Consider the following 9,145-nt stretch of genomic DNA (forward strand, 5'->3'; position numbering starts at 1 on the left):
ATAGGGATTGTCACAGAGTCTGCCTGAACCTTTTCATGGCCGTGAACTTGCCCACAGACACGCTGGACCGCCCTGGGCCTCATCGGAGCCTGAAGTCTCGGCTCATGTGAGACGTCCAGAGATTTCAGTGTGAGCGGTGGGGATCAGAAGATGCTTCGAGGACCGGATGGGTGATGGTGAGGAACGTAGGTAAGCTAAGTATAAAGTATTTTCTTTTTAACCTTTTGATGACCCTTCATGGTTCATTTTGCTTGATCCATACAGAATTACTAAAAATCTGCATTTGGCAAATTCAATTCCATGCAAAAGTTTTCTCTTATAATTTAGTGACATTAGTGGGATTTTTTCCCCTTTTTAAACAGAGCTAATCTGGCGTCTAGAGAAAAGCATGTCAAAGACTTATGGTTGATTTAGGTGGAAACGTTCTATCATTTCCAATCAACAAATCTCATGAGAAGCCTAGAGGAAACTAAAGAGAATTTATTATAAATTGACAGCAGGAATAGAAGTTTTATGGCACCCAACGTTACTGTTAAAGGATCCTCACAAATGACAGATATAGTAATATATGGTGAAATGCAGAGCACAGAAGAACCACGTATAGAAATAAAAGACCCACATGAGAAAGTAATGACTGTGACAGGTATAACTTTTCAATTGTTTTTTTTAACAAAATCCCATTTCATTTTACTGTATTCATTTGAAAATGTTCCCTATTAGAAGTTTTTTTGAGGGACCCTATACATACATGTTGCACGCTTTCTTGTTGGATACACTGATACGCAATTGAACTTTTGGATAAAAATTGAGACCCTGACCCTCTGTGAACTATTTCTTCAAACCTAACCATCTATCACTTCCTAAAAAGAAAGAAGTGCTTAAAGTGTACCCCACCAAATAGTAATCTTACACTGGTCAATCCCTTTAAATTCCTGACCTTAAAGGGGTTGTCCGTGTCATAGACCACAAAGATGAAACAAAGAGCCATTAAATGCCAATTACTGCAAAGCGTTTAATGAAACCAAATTATTAAAATTATATTTAGCCCAAAATACATGCATTCAAGTAAAAGAATGTCCATAGACGTGGAAAACCCTGGCATCAGTGTAGTTTTTGAAGTAGCCTAATATTTCCATTAAAGCACCAGTCCTGAGGGGGGGAGGCTTAAGGTCTGGAGTAACGCTTTGAATTTAAGCCCCCTGCCTCCTGTATTAGGCTAGGTTCACATTTCTATTGTTTTAAATCCGTCAGGTCCGTCAGCAACGGATCAGTCATTTTTTAGGTGTCAACTGATGCAACGGATGTGTTTTTCACAGGATTCCTTTCACAGGAATCCTGTGAAAAAAACTGATCCGTCGCGTCCGTTACATCCGCTGTGCGTCCGTTTTTAGACGGATAAGTCATGATCCATTTGTGTTTGGGAAAACCAGTGGGTGTGCCAAACATGCTGGGCATGCTCAGTAGAGCATGACTGTAATGCTGCCACCAGGGGGAGCCAGAGCTCTGTAGCATAATACACTACACAGAGCAATGAGAACCAGGAAGTGAATTCACAGCGTTCTCATGCATTACCTCAAAGCACAGCTGAGAAGCAGAGCTGCAGAGCATGCAAGGAATAGTCACACAGGCTGGGTCAAACACCGTACGGGCAGAAGCAGAACCGGAGGGACGAGCAAAAGCGGAGTCAAAGTCAGGCCAAGGTCAGTACCGAGGAAGCAACCGAGTGGGGAAATAGGAGAGGGGACAGAGGACAGGAGGGACGACCAGGGGATGGAACACAGACAAGGGCACGGGGGCACAGGAACAGACAGATCAGGATATCACTCACAGGACCAGCAATCACAGGCAAAGCAGTGCTAAGCTTATAGCCGACACTGGTTCACTGGAAATGCCAGCTTTTAAGGCATCCAGGGTCTGGAAGTGAGGCTCGAGAGAAGGCTCCGCCCCCTAGCCATGTGGACAGGGAGTCGAACCATGACAATGACGTAATCCAGCGTTGGATTCCGTCGTAAGACGAATTACGACGGAATCCAGCACCATAGACATACATTATAAGCTTGATCGATGGCGACGGATTCCTGCGCGGTGCGTTAACGTCCGCAGCGGATGCAACGCAAGGTAATCAGTCGCAATCTGCCACTAATACAAGTCTATGGGACACAACGGAATCCGCTAAACGGATTGCGTTGTTTACCATAGCCGCGGATTGTGACTAATACATTTTAACGGAAATGTGAACCTATCCTTATACTGACCCTCCGGTATTTTCATCCTTTTTTAGCACCCCTCTAGTCCCAGGGTGCCATCTTGTTACTGTAACTTTTAAGTGGCCGGAAGATAGAAGTTATGTCACAAATTCCCAATGTCTAGCAAGAATGAGGCTCTCATAGACTTGTATTGAATTGTGACCTTCATGAAACACTGGAGCTGCCGGCAAGTTACAATCGCCGGAGTTTCTCACGAAAAAAGTAATACAAGGAGAGCTCAAAACTGGTTCACAGACTAAAAACTCCTTAATTTAAAAATTATCAATTTTATTAACAGAAGCAATTAAAAACACTTCCACATTATATAGAAAATATTCATTGGTGCCATACAAAAATTTCAAACATATATCCCCCTTATTTTTATAGTCCTATGTGTTACCCCAATTTAGGAGCAAGAACAAATGTCAGTAAGGCGCAATATAAAAATATATCCCTAAACAGTCCAATAGTCAAGGGTCCTACAGTAAAGATCCCTAAAGGCAGCACTTTTTTACCCTAAATTAGTCGGTTCTGCACTGAGATATAATTCCATATATACTGCCACTTCCTATATTAGTGAGGAGGCTGTCAACCTTCTACCCCTAATCGACCCGACGCGTTTCCCCTTCAAATAGAAGGTTCTTCAGGGGTCATCAAAAAGTAGTTTAGAAAAATACAATTAATTTATACATTATCCTCCAATCATACGGTGAATACAGACATAGTTTTTGTAATCTCCCCAAACAGAGTACATCAAACAAATGATCTTCAGATTGTACATATGACTATTATAGTCTCCTCTGGTGCTGTCGTATCTTTAGTCTCCAAGAATTGCCAGGTAACACAGAGTTCCACAAAATATTAGCGTGGATATTACCGAACAAAGAATTCCCGTTATAGAAATATTTTTGTCATCTCATTCGGGACAAGGCTGTATATTCTAGGTGAATGATGATGTCACCTATTAAAAACATGCCCATTCATAATTCCCCTTCAGCAAGCTTTTTCCTTTTCAGTGTCCGTGTAGATAAATGGACTAGAGTCCCCTCAGGTTGCAATTGGCATGTCCTGGTCCAAATAAGTTTAAAACTATATACCAGCATGTAGTTGGGGCTCCCTCCCAGCCTCTGCAAAATCCACGTGGAGACAGCGTTCACCGTGAACGCTGTCTCCATGTGGATTTTGCAGAGGCTGGGCATGCTCTGAACAGTGCAGGGAGCCCCAACTACATGCTGGTATATAGTTTTAAACTTATTTGGACCAGGACATGCCAATTGCAACCTGAGGGGACTCTAGTCCATTTATCTACACGGACACTGAAAAGGAAAAAGCTTGCTGAAGGGGAATTATGAGTGGGCATGTTTTTAATACGACAGCACCAGAGGAGACTATAATAGTCATATGTACAATCTGAAGATCATTTGTTTGATGTACTCTGTTTGGGGAGATTACAAAAACTATGTCTGTATTCACTGTATGATTGGAGGATAATGTATAAATTAATTGTATTTTTCTATACTACTTTTTGATGACCCCTGAAGAACCTTCTATTTGAAGGGGAAACGCGTCGGGTCGATTAGGGGTAGAAGGTTGACAGCCTCCTCACTAATATAGGAAGTGGCAGTATATATGGAATTATATCTCAGTGCAGAACCGACTAATTTAGGGTAAAAAAGTGCTGCCTTTAGGGATCTTGACTGTAGGACCCTTGACTATTGGACTGTTTAGGGATATATTTTTATATTGCGCCTTACTGACATTTGTTCTTGCTCCTAAATTGGGGTAACACATAGGACTATAAAAATAAGGGGGATATATGTTTGAAATTTTTGTATGGCACCAATGAATATTTTCTATATAATGTGGAAGTGTTTTTAATTGCTTCTGTTAATAAAATTGATAATTTTTAAATTAAGGAGTTATTACAATTGCCGGAGACCTACAGGAGCTAGCGGCGGTGGTAGAAAATGAAGCTGCCTTAGGGTGCGTATAATACAGAGAGCAGGGGACTTAGATTTAAAGCACCACTCCAGTTGGGGAATAAAAAAAAAAATAATGGAGTGGTGCGTTAAAACAAAAGGGATTTGCAGCAAACCTATGAACCGAGTCTCCAGAAATTCTGAGACTTGTGACATTTCCGAACAAAGTCGACAACGTCTTACAAATGGCACTTTTGATACGTGACCTCTAGTGCTATGTTCTTGGCACTACTGTTATGTATTTTGTTCTTATAAAAACTGGCGTTTACTACTATCTTTATATTTAGGATAATGGGATTCCTCAGTAATTGATGCATTATGCATGTGTGGTATTTGCAGTACATTTACAACGCTTCGGAATGCTAACCGTCCTCGTACAGTTCATTTTCCTTCCTAATATTCAGTCCACCGCACTTTTTTGTATACATTATCTGCTGCCTTTGATAAATTTGATGCCTTATTTGGTTATACAATTAATAAAAGCGATTGCTGAGTGGTGCAGCTCGAACGTTAATCTAAATGATATGGTAATACTACCATATATCAATTGGTATCAGGCAATTGAAATGCCTTGTGTAGGAGAATACAAAGATGAATTAATAAATGTTCCATATTTATCACAGCAGCCTAAATACTAAAAGGATTCATTTGTACATTAAGTGCTCCTAGATTTCTAATACAAGGGTATTATCCCAAATCCTTTGTCTTTCTATGATAGAGAGGCAATGTAAATGAAATATATGTAAATGATGCGCGTATCTCCGGCTTAGATGTAAGTAAGTGTTCTTTAAATAATGAGTATTAAAAGTTAATCTGATGGTGATGTATATACGATGGCTGTAGCCTATTGTTCAAGGGCTTTACCCTTGAGACTGTTTGTGTTGCTTTCTTAAGGAACCAGACAAATGACAAATGCGGTCTAATGACATGAAAATATCATTGAGCTCCAGGCTTCGAGTAATGAACCCAGACATGCAAATTTTAGCCGGTAATGTCCCGTAAATAGTCTCACCGCGGCAGCTTTCACTGTGAACTCTGTTCGGAATCGTTTCTTTGAGACTCACAGGATCAGAGTAGACACAAAGGTGCGTGATGCCTCACAGTAGAAAATTTGAAGAAAAGAGACAATATGGCCTGTGTGGAGTTTGGAATTATAGTATGGAAATAATTCTGAAAGGGCAGTACCCTAATGTAGCGCCCCTGACTATATCAGGGTGCTACAGAGAACTACATACTGTCCCCCAGGGTGCAGGACCCAACCCCCATGGTTCCAGGTTCAAAATAACCGGTGTCACACCATCAGCACTACAAATCCCAACCACACCTCACATCAAACCTGTCAGACACACCAGTGGGATGGTCAAGCTGGAGTAGTGCCCTCATAGAGTGAGGAGCTGGGAGTTGTAGCTCCCGGGGAGCTAGACCAAGGTTGGGTCGCAGATGGTGGTCCGGGACCACAGGAGTCGGGGACCGGTAGCAGTGACATTGGAAAGGGGTGCGACGGACATAGTCTTGGAGGACTGTCGGTATCAGCAAGCCCAATAAACGGACCGGTACCGAGCACGACGGGGTACGGGATCCTAGGTCAGGCACCAATTCAATATCCTGAAAATTAACCTGTGAGGGAGAATATCTTTATGAACTTCCCTAAGAGCTCAACGCGGGGATAGGGTTCTCCATATAAAGCAACCCAAGTGAAATCCCAAGTGAAAGCCATCAAGAGCACAGCTACACTACACATAGGTAGCAGGGCGCCAACAGCCTCACACCAAGGGGCCACAACGGACAAATTGTGCATGGAGGCAGGGTCCGGATTACCAAGTGACACTGGTGGTAGTGGACACCTGGACGGGCTCCCCGTAGCGACTGTGATGCACAGAGACTTTGGTTTACCTTAAGTGTGAGTGTCTACTTTATAATCCTCATCCAGCACCACGACTACCCACAGTGAGTACCCAAGTCCCCTGCACCCTGCGCTCCCAATTGCCCACCTAAACCCCAGAGTCCGGGGCCTTCCGTAACTGCGGAGGGACTGACACCTTGCTGCTCCACACCATCTTCCCCGGTACTCCTTCCATCAGCGGTGGTACTCCTATTACCGCAACCCGCAGGTGGCGTCACGAACTTCTCCCCTGAAAATATCTCCTTTACAAGGATCGGAGTGTCAGCCAAGCCTGGGTCCAGACCCCTTGAGCCACGACCATCCTGGATCTGAGCACCCCGGCTTGCGCCGGGGCGGCACAATTCGAACCACCTTTTATGGTGCCATCACCTGCTCTTCTTTTGGTTAGGCAGATTTCATCACTTCGAAAAAAAAAGACGATCCAGCTTAAAGGGAAGTAGAAAAGTATTCAGAGTTATTAAATCCTTTAAGACTTAAGGCCCCGTTACATGCAATGACCTATCTAATGATATGTCGTCGGGGTCACGGATTTTGTGACGCACATCCGGCTTCGTTAGCGACGTTGTTGCATATAATAGCTCCGAGCGAGTGTCAACGATCAAAAATACTCACCTAATCGTTGATCGTTGACACGTCGTTCATTTTCAAAATCTCGTGGGTCATTGTGGACGTAGGTTGTTCGTCGTTCCTGAGGCAGCACACATCGCTACATGTGACACCCCGGGAACGACGAACAACAGCTTACCTGTGTCCTCTGGCAATGAGGTGGGTGTGTCGTTAATGCGGCTGCTCTCCGCACCTCCGCTTCTATTGGTCGGCCGCTGTGTGACGTCGCTGTGACAGCGAACAAACCTCCCCCTTAACAAAGAGGTTGTTCGCTGCCCACAGCGACATCGCTAGGAAGGTAAGTACATTATTAAATTAATAAAGGATTATTAAATCCTTTAAAACATAGAATTTATTAAAGGGAACCAATCACGAGGATTTTCCTATATAACCTAAAGCCAGTGCTATGTTGGCACTATCAGGCTGATTCTCTACATACCTTTAGTGGTCACTTCGGATGTTTAGGTTTTGAAATCCAAGAAAGTAAAGTTTATAAAATTGGAAGCTACTTGAGTGACAGCAGCTGAGGATCAGATAATATCTGGGGGTATTCATAGTTATCCCCTCCGCTTGTTAGCATTAGCATAAGCATTATACAATCGATGTAACTTTTCTCTTCCAGGTCTTGTGGTGAGTTCATACCCATGTGACCAGAAGAGGCAGGGCCTCAGCCAATAGGAAAATGTTGCTTTGTGGTATCAGATTTGTTGGCTGAGACCCCACCCCTTCTGGTCACATGGGTATGACCTCACCACAAGTCCTGGAAGAGAAAAGTTACGATTATATAATGCTTCTGCTAATTCTAATAGGGGGAGGGGATAACTATGAATCCCCCCCCCCAATCTTATCTGCTCCTTTGCTGCTGTCACTCAAGGAGCTGCTGATTTTATAAACTTTACTTTCTTGGATTTAAACAGACAAGCTGATCACTAAAGGTATATATAGAATTAGCCTGATAGTGCAAGTGCCTGGTGATTTGGTGATTGATTCCCTTTAAATCCTTTAAAAGATTTCCTCAATGTCATATTTGCTGTGGGAGGCAACAATTTAACATTGCACATGGTCCACTAATCAAAAAAGTAGAAAATTGTATCAGCTACGATTGCATTTAATATAATTAAATCAAACGAAGTCCATCTGTGGCTGCATGGATTTTCATGGCTGGTGTCCACAAATATGCAAGAAGCATATTGCCACTAATCAAAAGAAGAACTGTGGACTCTGTCAAAAAGGCGGTTCTCAGGCCTTCAATTAGCCAATGGACCAGGGCCTTCAAATTCAATCACACCAACTTTAGTAACTATTTTTTGGAACATCCATTGCCATGGTATGTATTATATATCTCTTCACAAACAGAGACTGTATGGACCTTTCATATTTATACAGATATAAGAATGGGAGGCATATGTCTTTGTATACTGGTGGTTTTATTTTTGTTTATTCATAGACTCTCTGACTGTGCAGAAATACTATATATACATATATATATATATATATATATATATATATATATATATATATATATATATGTACATATATATATATATATATATATATATATATATATATATATATATAATATATAGCATGCCAATAACGGTTCCAGAAAATGTACCAAAGAAAGGTTCATAGACTTGGTGCAAATTTATTTGCAAGACATGGTCCACCAGCCACATCAAAAACTTTCTGGACGCGAGTTTTGAGAATCACCTCTTACTTGACAGGCAACTACGGATCTTGTTTTGATTATCTGACTAGGCGCAGCATTACATGTGCCTCACACCACTGCAGCAACATTGAGTCATGCTGGCTAATTAAAAGAAGAGCGGAGGATGTAGCCATAAGAGGCAATCCTCAGTGCTCCAGTCCAGTGGTCCCAGACTACAGATGTGGCCGCTAGACCACATCCTACAAACTGATTTGCTCTAACTCCAATAATTACTGACCTATTTTTCTCTAATGATGGTGTTGTCTATTCCTCTTATGTAGCCTATGTAGCAGTCTTAGTTTTCTTTAGCAAAAAAGATCTCTTGACCCTACTCCTAAGCCCAATCTACTTAGAGCACTACAGGCCACTAACAGCTCTATAAAGTCCACAGGTTTCACAGGGATATTTTGGGACGTCATACATGCAGATGCCTTGATAAACCAAATCATCATTAAATTTTTTTCCACAAGTAACACTTACTTTAAAGCGCACCAATCTTCAGGATTTTCCTATATAACCTAAAGCCAGTGCTTTACTGGCACTATCAGGCTGATTCTCTACATACCTGTAGCAGTCAGCTCGGATGTTTAGGTTTTGAAATTGAAGAAAGTAAAGTTTGTAAAATCATCAGCTTCTTGAGTGACAGCAGCTGAGGATCAGATAATATCTGGGGGGGGGATTCATAGTTATTCCCTGTTAGAAT

Source organism: Anomaloglossus baeobatrachus, chromosome 2, assembly GCF_048569485.1.
Source record: "Anomaloglossus baeobatrachus isolate aAnoBae1 chromosome 2, aAnoBae1.hap1, whole genome shotgun sequence".
Lineage (NCBI taxonomy): Eukaryota > Metazoa > Chordata > Amphibia > Anura > Aromobatidae > Anomaloglossus > Anomaloglossus baeobatrachus.